A 13,663-nucleotide genomic window follows, 5' to 3' on the forward strand; every position below is an offset into this window, starting at 1 on the left:
CATATGATTTCACTTGTTTCTGGAATCTAAGAACAAAACAAAACAAAATGAACAAAACAGCAGTAGACTCACAGACACTGAGGAGTGACTGGTGGTTACCATGTGGGAGGGTATGGGTGGATGGAGAGCAGGAGGGGGATAAAGGGACACAAAACTCTTAATCATAACACAAGCTGGTTACGGGGATGGTAGTACAGCATGGAGAATACAGCCAGTGATTCTGTAACATATTCCTATGTTGACAGATAGTAACTGAACTAGTTGGGGTGAGGATTAAATAACGTGAGTAACTGGTGGACTACTGTGTTGTATACCTGAATCCAATATAATATTATATATTAACTATACTTCAATAAAAACGACATTAAATGTCTTCTCCACCAATATTAGTAAAAAGCTTAAGCCATCTGAGCAGGTGAACTTAACTTGTTCCAACTGCCAAAAAAAAAAAAAATTTGGCTCCAACTGTCCTTTTGTGAACTAGTGAGTTTTGTATTATCATACTTGACTGATAGTAAAGGTTTAAAATGAAAGATATATGGTCTCTGCATCTATATCTTTATGTATGTCCTACATTGTGCAATACTTTTCTACCTCTGCATGCTATTGCTGAGATTAATTTGTAAAGAGCTCTATTTAATTGGCTTAAAATTAAGCATTTTTAAACTTAGTATTCCTACAGTTTTCTGGAATATAATGGAAACTAATGCAAATGCTTTTCATTGCATAAGTTCAATAAGAACCTGTTCTCTTTGTAATAGTTGGGAACATTGTTTATATTATTAAGGCTTTGACTGGAATGTTAGGCTTTATAATATATGTAAGTTCAGATACGACCAGATAGCTTTAAAAGGAAACTAAGGTTGTCTTTATGGAGCCAATAAAGCCCTTTGAAAATAATCAGCCTGGTACCTTCCTTAGAGCCTAACCAGATGAGTAAGCAAAGTCACTTCCTGACAGGTGCAGGAATCTCAGGATATTTTGGGGACTTCAAGAAGAGAGGAATTCACCCAAATCTACGGCAAATTTGTAGGCAAAGTCTGATGGCAAGTCCTTGGCTTGGCTTCCTGGCCTCAAGATGCTTTTAAACTCCTAGGTTCCTTATGAAAAGTTCCAATGAAGTGGATTTAAAAGAGCCTGTATGATCAATCACTATTCTTGCTGCACTTACGTAAATAATCTGGCTGAGTTCACTGCAATTACTTACTTAGTTTGCAAAAACATTAGTTTTACCGTTATCGTTGATAGAAATGGTGATTTTAGAGAGAAAAATGATATTTGCACCTTTGTAGATACTAGATTCTAGTGCTGTGCACTGTCTTTGAGGTTTTGTTTTCTACCTGTGAACTGGACTGGATCCTGGATTCTTCTAGTTTCCTTCACTATCTGGCAGTGACTCTCTAAACTAATGCTTCCAATATTTTCTCATCCTTTTCACTTGGAATCATTAAGAATCAAAACTTCTCTTTTTCCTGAAACCCTGCAAACTGAAGCTAGTTAACTTGATATAAACTTCAGAGAAACTGCCCCAAAAGCTCATGTGGAGACAATCTTGATGTCTGATTGGCATGAAACAGAAAGTGTGGGCCACTCAGAAAAGTTTACCTATGACATCATTGGAGACATTCAAACTGCAAACCAGGAAAATGTGTCAGATTGCCACTGCTTGCCTTCACTCTATCCAAAGATGCTTTGAGCCTGACATCTAGAAATCTTCTGACTGGCAGCTCTTAGATAACAGTGGGTTTATAATTTGCCCCAACTATTAACTTTCATTTTTCTTTTGTTTCCACAGAAGTGCCTCTTACTGACTATCTGATTGCTTGCATAATGTATGCCTAACTTTGGGAGGCCAGCTGTATTTATCGCCTTCTGAAATGAGACAAAACTTTTTAACTGAACTGACATATTCTCAAAACCGAGACTGGCTTAATGAGATATGGAGCAATCAACTTAAATTCTGATCTGTGAAACTTCTTACTGAAGTTTCAAAGGTGGGAGTGAAGGCAGAATTTGTCACCCCAAAATATGTCACTTTGGCATGAGGATTATTTTGAGCTAAAGACAAACAAAACCCAGGATTCAGGAAAAGCTCTTCACCTTCAGCTGCCTACATTTACATTGGAAAGGGGACTTACATCAGGAAGAGGGTTATTACCAGAAATACTTTTTTCCCTAAGAAACTTACCTGCATAACAGGACAACCTTTGTTTTTCTAAACATCTCTTCTTCCTTCCTATGAATACCTTTCTGCCCTTTGCAACCTCAAACTTCTTCCCCTTTCCTTATCTCATGATAATGTATAAGCCTCAATTACCTGGCTGCCTATTTGGGTATTATATATTTATATATAGGGTATTATATTATATATTGGGTATTATATATAATATTATATATTATATATTCATGGGTAAGTATGAAATTTGTTTGATTTTCTCCTGTTAATCTATCTTATTTCAATTTAGTTATTAGACCAGCCAAGAACCTAGAGGGGGAAGGAAAAAACTTTCCACCCCTACAGAAGGGAAAAACAGGTTTGAGGGTGTGACACATAGAGGGGATCTTGAGCAGAGTTGACAACTTGGATGCCTCTGCACAGAGATGAAAGTTCAAGACATGGATCTAAGTGAGATCCAAGAAAGGACTGATGTGAACTTTAGGACGCTTTCTCAGTGGGCAATAGCAGCAGGAAGGGCCAGTAAAGGTGAAAACCTGAGACACTCAGAAGAAATGAAGCAGAGCTCAATCACGTTCTGTTAAGAGGAGAGGTAGAGAATCCTTTTAGCGAACAATTTGGCTTTATCAGATTCTGAAATATGCATACTCATTAAAACAACAATGAAATACCACTACATACCTATCAGAAGGACCAAGATCCCAAACACTGACACCACCAAATACTAATAAGGATTCAGAGCAACAGGAACGCTCACTCATTGCTGGGGGCATGCAAAATGTTACAAAAGATTATAGTTTGGAAGGTGGTTTCTTACAAAACTAAAAAAAAAAAAAAATGTGCACATTCTTCTTTCATCTGTAATGCCATTTCTTGAAACTTATCCTACAAAAATATTAATATTTGAGTGGAAAGATAAGCTCAAGCAAGGATGTTCACTGAAGCCAAAAAATGAGAAACTACCCAAAGGCTCATCCCAAGAGACTGAAAATATGTGCGTTTACCCAGTTAAGGTAAGAAAAAGAATAAACAGTCTTTATGTTACAGATGGAAAATGCATAAGATAAATTAAATGAAAAAAAAAAACAAATAAAAAACTCCAAACAAAAATAACCTGTATATATACTGTAAGTGCATCCTGTGTGCATACACATACACAGCTGCACACGAATAGAAAAATGTATGAAAGTTCCTTCACTGAACTGTTAATAGGGGCTTTTTCTGGGAAAAAAGATTATTGGAGAGTTTCCCTTTTCATTTTTTTACTTGTCTGGGATGTTTGAATTTTTAAATAATTTTAGCAATTAAAAAAGAAAGCATATTTTAAAAAATGATTACAGAAAGATGAGAATTTAAAGGAGAGTTCGGACTCATGTATCCAAATGCGACAAAAGGAGTGCAGAAGGAATTGCAGAAAATGCTTCTGGATTTGGTGAACTGTATCTTACAAACAGCGCTATTTCTCTCTAAAAAACTGTCTCCTGATATCAAATTTCTAAAAATAAAATTACAGAGCAAATGGATAAGCCTTGGGCATTTAAAGCAAGTGACGAATATCATATCTTTCTTAACTATTACAGGACTAACAATACTTGTCAAGTGTAATCAATTTATTGGGAATATTTGATGCCTTTAAAAATGGGAGCACATAAACCATGAATTAAAAAAAAAAACCCAATGGAAAATACAAATTGGATAATAATGTAGGTATACCAGCAGCAGCATGGACATTAGATGTGATATTTCAGTGCTATGTCCTAAAATCAAGGGCTCCTTTTAGGAATAAAAATAGAATAATAGCTATAAAGAAAAAACAGATTATATTTTTACTTGCTATAAAATTATAAAGAGCTCACTTGAAGAAGCTTTTCCCATTTCAAGAGTATTGTTTGCTCTACTTGGTCAATATTTTCAAGGTTGGGCTCTGCCAGTAAAAGGTATGATAGGGCCCATTTCTGTTCAGGTACAGGAACATACGAGACTTTTTTTTACTGGATTTTAACCCTTTAAAATTCACAATTGACTATTTTGGCTTTCTGTACTGCCTTCGCATATACCCCCAGTAAGAACAAGGGTGGCCAGATTAGGATAAGTAGCTTTACGTAAGTATATAATCCTAGAAAGGCTTAAGAAAATGCATTTTAATCTATTAAATTGTATTTTAAACTGCAGAAGCTGCATCTGAAAAACCTTGCCAGAAGCCCATTTGTAAAGTACCTGATTTTTATCTATTTTACACATTAGATTTTTTTTAACGTACACAGTTTTCTTAAGCTACCTTATTTTTTAGAATACTGTAGCTCCATTAAAAAATTTCTCAACTTAAGTTGTTATCGATAAATTAGTTGTTTAACATTAAAAATGATTATGATTACAGCAAGTATCCCTGGGCTCTAGCGTACTCGGACAACAGTCACCCACCAAACCACTAGTCAGACATCAGAGTGAAAGCAATCAAATCTAGGTTTTCCAATATCATCTAACCATGAACACAAGATTTAGCAGTGAAAGTGATTAATGTAACAAGTTTGATTCCTTGGTGTTGAAATTTCAAAACGAAGCAAATTAAAGCTGTAATGGCACCTTTCAGGGAAGCCAATGTTTGGAGGAAGGTTCCTTTCCCCATCTCTTCAGTACAGGCCCTACACTCCCCAATCCCCAATCCAGCCTCCCTCCACCTTCTCTACTCAGAAGTCTTCTTTTCAACACACACACACACACACACACACACACACACACACGAACACACCATACAAACACACACAGACAAATACCATGTGCCTGCGTGTTGTTACCTTAAGTGCTGAAACGAATATTTGGTTATGTTATTCTTTTGAAAACAGAAGGCAAACAAATAGCGAACCTATCATATTAGAAGAAAATGAAAAGTGTGCAGAACAAAGGGCCTAACTTTATCCTGGAGAGTCAGTCTGCCTTCAGGTAGGAGGTAGCATGTGCACAGAGTCTTGAAGAATGAGCAGGAGGTTGTCAGGCTGAGCATGGGAGAGGCAATCCAAGCAGAGAGAAGAGTGTCTCATGGTACGGAGGCACAAAATCTAATGGCAGGTTGTTTCAAGCTGGAGGAAAGAAGTCTGGAGTGGTAAGACCGAGGGTGCGTGTAGATGCGGTTGGGGTGGGTGGGAAGACAGAGATGGAGAGAAAGGTTAAGAATAGACTGCAGCATTCCAGAGCTCGGAGAATACAGACTTTTTAACCCTGGGTAATGGGGAGTCAGTGGCAATTTTTACTCCTTTTTCCCCTCCCCAAGCCCCCTTGGGTTGGTTTGCTTGGTTGGTCCATGCTGTGGGGACCTTCCTATAGCTCCTTTCCATAAGCCAGTCTTGTCTTTCCAGGAAAAAGAAAATCTACTTTTCTGACCAGCCCTAGTCCTGATCTTTCATCCACTCTGGAAAAATGGGATTTTATAGTCAAATAAAGAAATTTTCATGAACATATGTGAAGGCCATCATTTATGGAATTTATTTCATATTCATAGAAATTTTTCCATTCTTCTTGAAGTTTTTAGTTGCAATTTTTTCTAATTTGCTTTTTCTAAACTAGTAAAAACTAGTTTTCTGGAACTAGGTTACAGACAGACTTTGGCCCATTTAACAAGGTCAGACTGTTTATTCTTGACAGAATTCTTTCCCACTGTAAAAAGGTACTTTTAAATGCCACATTCCAAGAGCAGTGCCAGTAAGCCACTGAAGCATATTTTCCCACAAGAACTGATACCATGTGCGGTCCCCACCCCACTGAAATCACCCAGCCTTACATAAGGTGCAGATAGTATACAACATCACCGTGAAATCTATCAGTTGAAGTAGACCAGCAAGTATTCAGAAAATACTTCCATACATTTCAAAGCATCATAACCTTTAAAAAATAGTCAAAATAAAAATGGAAAAGAAGAGAGGGATAGCTTTAGAAATAAAAATAAATAAAATAGAAATCTTGTACCTTTATGTTAGTACCCAAACCTAGAAGTAGTAGACATTTTTCTCCCTTATTTTGGGGTTTTTATGGTTGAGTTGTTAAATTTACAGCCCCACTTTTAGATTCTGCCAGCCTTCAAAATAAATATATGAGCAGCGCTAAAGTAAATTCTCCTACGCTTTCCCCTTCTTTCTTTTGGATGCTTCCCTGAAACTTGAAGGTAAATTATGCCTCCACAGCCAACTGTAAGGTTTAACATTCAAATCTCTGAGGGATTTAAAAATCATCAATATCCTTACAGATGTTGGGTACAACTATGTCACTCACCCTGTGTTTCAATCCCTAGAGAAAAGGAAAACAAAGAGGGGAGGAGCAAGAGGAGTAATTCAGCAGCCCAAAGAGTATTATTCAGAGAAAAATTCAGAATTTTAGCAATAAGGTCAATAAAATATGAGAGAAAATCCAGCACTACAAAGCAATCATATAAAAGTCTGAGCTTCCCTTCTGTGGGAAGAAGACCTGTACAGAGTAACATAACCACATTTCTAATCTCAAGAACTCAAGCGAACTAAATAAAATGATGAAAAGAAGCTGCAATGTGGACATTCCAACCTTTTCCTGTGACACTGGTTCCTTCAAAGATCTGTTTTTAATTAAAATATACCATATAGAAAATGTAAGTGCACAAGTTGAGGAGGTAAAGAAAGGTTTGTGACCTTGAATAAGGAGGATGAAGCAAAATAATTATCTGAAGGTTAGGAATGGCTGTACACAAAGACATTCAAGGTGTAAATATTACTCCCCCAGAGCTGTTATCAAGGAGTGACACAGGCAGTTGGGAAGATTAGTGGAGAGTTGTGTCTGAAACAAATAATAATAATAAAAAAAACTGTAGATGCTTCTAATTGATGATGTAATGACCCCAATATTAACATGGAAAATGCAGAGTTGGAAATTCATTCATTGATTCATTTATGAAAGCAGCGAGTTGTCAAAGAACTTAATTAAGTTTAAAGAGTAGTCAGAAATTTGATGGCGTCCGATAAGGATTGTGTGTGCATGTGTGCGGGGGTGGTGTCTGGGTGAGAGTGGAGGTTGGAGGCTTACGTTGCTGCTACACTGAAACAAAAACTTTATATGCCATGCTACAAAGTTGGAATTTATTCTTTAGGCACTCATTTCATTCACTCCCCATGTATTTATCAAATCCCTACCTATGTGCCAGGAAGTCACTGTGGGAAACACTAAAATAGTGTAAGATTTGGATTTAGTGAGTAAAAGTGGGTATATCCAATGTAACGGAATTTCAGTAACACATCTTGACTCAGAAACTTACAGTATGAGACTATCAAAGGCCAAGCCAAATGAAGACATTGCCACCTTTCCCTTCCTTACAATAAAGTAAGTGACGTGTAAAACAGAAGCTCACATGTTGGAAGAATTAAAGAGGATGTAAAAATCCAAGATAGAGAAACACTGTTTTATATTCAATTCCAAGGACCGTGTCTCATACTCCTTTGAATGAATATAACACAACACCTGAGTTAAGTAAGAATTATCTCTAAATATAGTTCATCAGACTAGCCTCTGATCAAGCACAGGAGGCAAACTGCCTTAAGGATGTTCAATGTAAGAGACAACAGAAATTCTTCTGTCTTCTGGGTCCCTGAGAAATTCTTTGTCGGCAAAACCCTCTCTAAGGCATTGGTTTTGTCAGCCTTAAGATAATGCTTGGTCTTTACACTCACACTTGATTTCAAGCTTCTGAAATGTGAACGGCATCCTATGGGGTGACTATATAATGGGACATAAAAGGCCAGGGGACACCCAGATCCTGTCTATATCATACCTGGATAGGACATGCTGGCTGAACAGATGGTATGGAGGAAGCAAAGAACATCCTGTCCTTTCTCGAATAAAATATCCTCCAGGCAGTAGCATTACAGTTAAACTGTTTTCATCCAGAACTAATTCACAACAGTGACCACTTATGAAGGAGCTAGAATTAGGTGAGTCAAATGAATGACTATCTTTTATAAACAAGGAAAGCAGTCATTTGATTAACTTCATGAGTATACTTGGTGCAGTTAAGTCCCCACATGCGTGCACACGCGTACAGCAGCGTTCTGTACAGTATGCAATACATTTTTTCTACATGGGAAACATTCTCACACTGGTCATCGATGTTTGCCTTCACTGCGGAGGCAGAGCTAACCTATCAGATGGCAACTCAAAATGTGTTTTATTACCACTGAGAATGTGCCACGGAGGATCTGGATGGGTTTTCATGTTTGTTTTGGCTCTGGCATTTTCCACGTACCCAGCCCTGGGAACCCTAAAGAAAACGTGTCCTGTTCCCAGCTCTGTGCACTGCCCCATTGTGTTCCACTTCCCTCACTGCTCAAAGTGAAAACGAAACCAGCACAAACACTCCATTGTTAAGTATGAAATATGTACTGGCAACTGGAAATTTTCACAAAACAGACCTAGTTGTGTCATGGCAAGGAGATGTTGAGCAGAGAGGGAGTTACAGCAGCCTTTCCGGCTTCAGAGGTGTGTCCTGCACTTTCGCTGAGGTGCTGAGGCAACGGGGCTTTGGGTTTTTTCCATTATATTTGGTTAATGCTCTTGGTTTTGATTTACTCAGGATGCACTGGCAGCGTTTGCAGGCTTCTGTGGGAGCAACCCGGCTGCCCAAGCCGAGGCACAAACCCTGCCAGGTCTCCATAGTAAATACAACATGCATGAAGAGGAAACAAGCATAAACAATTTTTATTTTCTCCTGTAAAAGATGACATTGTTCTCCAATCTCTGCTCCTGCTTCGCTCGTGGTGCCTACTGGGTGCCGTCAAATGAACTATTCCAAGCATAAACAGAAAACAGGCACAGACCTCATGACGTGCACATCCAGGGGGCCCACGTCCAGGTAGGTTCTGAGAGGAGGATGCTGGTGACCTCCTGAACATCTCACATCCTGGCATGGGTGAGCAGGGGGGATTTCCCCGACCCCCAGCCTACAGGGTGCCTAAGTCATAGGGCCTGGTAGAAATGTGTTCCTTTCCTTTTATTGCACTTATCTCTGTCTCTAACTATATATATATTATATAATAATATTTCTTGTGTGACCATTTGATTAGGATCTTTCTCCCCATCTTGAGTATGAGCTCCATGCGAGCAAAGACCTTGTCCATTTCCGTTCACTATCATCTCTCAGTCACTGACAATCCTTGGCACGTGGAAAGTGATTAGTAATTATTTGTTGACTGAATGCCACAATTCCATGTGATTAATTTTCTCCCCTAGGCTTATCCAAAAGTTTCTGAATCTGGAAGGTTCCTTTAGTGTTTCCTAAAAGCTCCCAGAGTAGGAAACCACCTATTGCTAGAGACTTAAGAAGCGAATGTAAGCAACTGGATTTTTTTGCAGTACTTAATGGTATTAAGTAAATGAGTGATCTTAAGGCAATTTTGGGAATCTTATCACTTTCATATAAAAAAAAATCCCCAAGTGAATTTCTGTAATTCTTAGAGCTGTCAAAGAAAAGTCTTCCCATATTTACTATTTACTTATCTTGTGGTGATTTCTACAGAGCAGAAGATGTTCTCAGAACACGTATCTCTTTTAACAGTGAAGACCCTATGGAAAAAAAGACTTTGGAGAAGGGGAATGTAATTCACTTAGTGAGAATTGTACTAAGTCACTAGAAAGAGAACATTCTCACTCTTCTCTTATGGTACAAAGTGGAATTTTTCTCCAAACTATGGGTGTTAGGCACAGGCACTTGGAGAAAAAATGCTAATTGTACCTTTTGTCTAATGATTGTATGAAGGCCCTCCCAACACACTGAGAAGTCACTGTAATACTGTCCACTACAGAGCAGGAATTGGTTTGAGGGAGGCCAACTTGGACTCCATCCCAGCCTGCAAAGTTCCTGAGACACCAAAAGGAACGACCTCATTTCAAGGTGCAGACTTCTCTGCATCCATGGGCAGCTTTCTGGGGACTATCCTGGGGAATGCCTGGCTCTAACTGTCTGGGTTTGGGCAATCACACCTGGATATAAAAACATCAATACTGGCATTGCCCTGGATGGCCCTCAAAGTGGTCTCACGTACATTGTGTGCAGTATGATGGGTATGCTGTTGTTACTCTGCACCTGGGTGACTTTAAGGGAGTGGACACACAGAGGCATGAATTAAGAGAATGTTTGATTTTTTCCTAAGCAATGGTACATTACAAGATGTTCAATGTGCACCAGTGGGGCAGAAGTTTTATTATTAGATGTACATAAAAAATAAGCTAACCTGGAAGTATATGTTCATATCTCAGTGTTTCCCACTGTGTCAAAATGTGGCATGAGCTAGTAGTTTTTTAAAATTATAATCTTAATAAGGCTTAAAACATATTTAAAAAAAATAGATTGTTGAACATTTGTGGAATCTCTGGATACCATTTGGAGAACCCAAGAACCCATACAACATAGTTTGATGTCCTTTGAAATACTGGAGCCTACCGTGGAGAGAAGAGCAAGGGAAAAGGGATGGTGGGCAAGAGCCAGGATGTAAGCACTATAATTCTCCAAGATATTTACAACCTATTTGGTGAATTCAGACTTAACCTGATCACAAACTGCCTGTCTGAGTCTCAGTTTCCCCACTTTCAAAACGAGATAACTGGTAAGGAGTTCCGCAAACACCAAATCCAAGAGCAACAGTATTGCTTTGCATGCTGTATGGTTCAGATTAGAAAAATAAATTATAAAGATTTTGCATCATAAACAGAGAGAGATGAAGACTGCTCCCTCCTTCAGCCTCTGTTCACAGTGTTTGTGATTATCAGTCATCATCAGGCCACTGGTGACATCCCAGGCTCCGTTTCTGAGCTCTCCCTGCAGACCTGCATGCACAATGAGGTATGACCTTAAACTTCTGGCTCAGAGGAGGGTCTCTTGTCTCTTGAAAGACAAAAAAGAGTTGCACCATACACCACATTTGATATGGGAAGTACTCAGAAATGTTGACTTTAGAATGACTCTGAATACAATTTTAGCTAGTCTTGCAGTCATTCTACTGAATAAGCATAAAGTCTCAACACACTTCTGCCACAGAGGTTATACAACCACACAAGTCACAATTCTTAGGCATCATTTCTGCACAATGGAAAAGACACTCTGTGCAACCTGTTCTCTTTGGTTTTCACAAATGTACTATTTCAATAGAGGTCACAGAAGTTGATTTTCATTGTTTCAGAGAAACTCTTTTGATAAAAATAACCCATGTCAGGTGCTAGGTATAATGGGTTCCACTTCTCTTCACAGTCCCAGCTTCCTTCTTACACCATAAGGGGCCTCACGTGCTTGCTTATGGACACACCAGTCTGCAGTCCACAGTCTTCCCAAACGTCTGCAAACTGCTGTCCCTTAGGCATGGAATGAGCCCACAGGTGCACAATCTGCTGTTAGAAGGACGTACCCAAGAAGAGCCCACGTGGCTCCTATCTAGGGAATTCCAGTGCTGAGTGTGCAGGGTGAGGGTGGGGGTCTCAGGCTCTAGGTGGCACGTCTCCTTGACACCCTGGATTCTGTCCCCATGAAGGGAGACATGGCTGGAGAAAGGCCAGAGCAGGTAACTCTAAAGCATGAGACCTAGGCCAGGGGCTCTTCGTTCCTTGGCTAAGGCATTCACTGCGGCCATCCACATCTGAATTCTACAACCTTTAAAGAAATAGGTATAAACAACCCTTCCTCTCACTGGGTATCTGAGCATGGCTGACTGTATGTTGAGCATCAAGAACCCAATACACCCTAAAGACATCTGAGTCTCATGCTGGAGGCAGCCCAGTAAAGCTAAGGTGTCTGCCGGGCACTGAACCCTCCCTTATCAGGTGAAGACAAGCCAAGTCATCTGGCCCGTGTTACCCACCACTTAGAGCTACAGCTACAGTTCAGACTTATCATGATGGTCCTACGCTGACTCCTTCAAGGAACTTACAGCCTGATAAATCAAACCCAAAATAATTACAAAGAAGATAAAAGCAGTATTATGAAAGACATAATGAGATGTTATTCTAGAAACACTAAAGTAGGAAAGTGGGATTAACTTTTGCATGGGGGTACCGGAAGGGAACATTTGAGAGGCTTTGGAAGTGGCTCTAAGATGCCAGTTTCATATCAATTAACTAGTAATTCCTTTAACATTCCATAAATTAAGTTGATCCCTAATTCCTGTATGACATAACCACTAAAAAATGTATATTTCCAGGAAGTACAGTGTAGTCTTTTCCTCTTCAAGAAATACTAAAAAAAAAAATACCAGTTCAGTCTGAAAACCTGTGATTCTAAGTCTTTATATGTCACCATGTGTAAACCAATGCATCACTGCATGAAATGAATTTTTCATTAAATAGAAAAATAGAAAACAGTAGGAAAAGTTTTAAATATGGAATTTTACAGGAACCATATCCTTTATTCTTGCCTTTAAATTCCAATTTTTACCTTTCAAATAAAATCCTGAATTTGTTCCAGTGTCTTTCCAAGTTGCTAATATTTTATACTTTATGTCACTGTGAGGAATATAAAGTATGCAGTACCACTAGATACTGAAAAAATCGGGCATTTAAGATTGTCTTTCTCCCTTTCTCTATGAAATTATTTGTCTGCATTTTCCTGTCGAAGCATATCAAGTTTCAGCAAGAATGGAATGTTAATTGATGCTATGCACAAGCTGGGTTATCATTCTTCAAATTTAATAAGCAAATAAAAAAAAATCCAAACAAAAACAACTGGGTTTCCTATTTTTATTTATAGAATTTAGTGCCAATTTGGGGGGATCAAACTAAAGTGTCTGTCTCTTTATTTGCTATGTCTCATCCCTCCCTCAATCAGTGTATGCAAGGAGACCAGAAGGCCTGCTCCCCTGATGACTGCCCAGACCACGAGGTCTATTCAAGCTTCTCCCCAGGGCCCTGAAACAACATAAGCATCTACTTCCTAGAAAAGCCTGCAGCCTACCTAACCCTTCCCAACTGAGGAAACACACAGACTCAGCCTTTCTGGTGTGATTATGTAAGAACACAAGGGCTCATGTGACCCAGCCCAAAGCTGAGGCACAGCCTTTGAACACCATCTTGTGCCTGTCTTCTCAAAAACTATGGTGTATGTTGGGCAAAGAGGAAACAGGTACAATTTATCTTCCAATAATGGCAACACACTCCAAGAAACCCTCTGGAAAACCTCTGATGCCCTTGTCAAGTATATAATTTGGAAAATATGTGGTCTTACATATCCAGGTTGTAGTATCTGTATTTCAGGGGTGGGGAAGCTGAACACTTTTGTAAACTGAATGACTTTCTAAGGTAGGCTAACTGTTCAGAGAATGTGCAACTCCCCTCCTGCATTTCTACTTCTCAGCTGAGGCATCACTGGAATTTGGGCAAACATTTCTTTGTTTGTGTAGAGTATGAGCTTCCTTGCAGCCTGCCTCCACTCCCCTATGTCGTTGTGATGACCAAAGACTCCACCATACATTTCTCAGCAATGGCCCCCCACCCACG

At 39.1% G+C, this 13,663-nt stretch overlaps 1 protein-coding gene across 6 annotated transcripts in view; it reads right to left on the reverse strand.

Annotated features, from left to right (window-relative positions):
* CDK6 (cyclin dependent kinase 6) overlaps positions 1–13,663 on the reverse strand; it is a 230,921-nt gene that overhangs the window by 101,651 nt on the left and 115,607 nt on the right. The gene's annotated exons all lie outside the window — the stretch shown is intronic.

This window comes from Manis pentadactyla, chromosome 7, assembly GCF_030020395.1.
Source record: "Manis pentadactyla isolate mManPen7 chromosome 7, mManPen7.hap1, whole genome shotgun sequence".
Classification (NCBI taxonomy): domain Eukaryota; kingdom Metazoa; phylum Chordata; class Mammalia; order Pholidota; family Manidae; genus Manis; species Manis pentadactyla.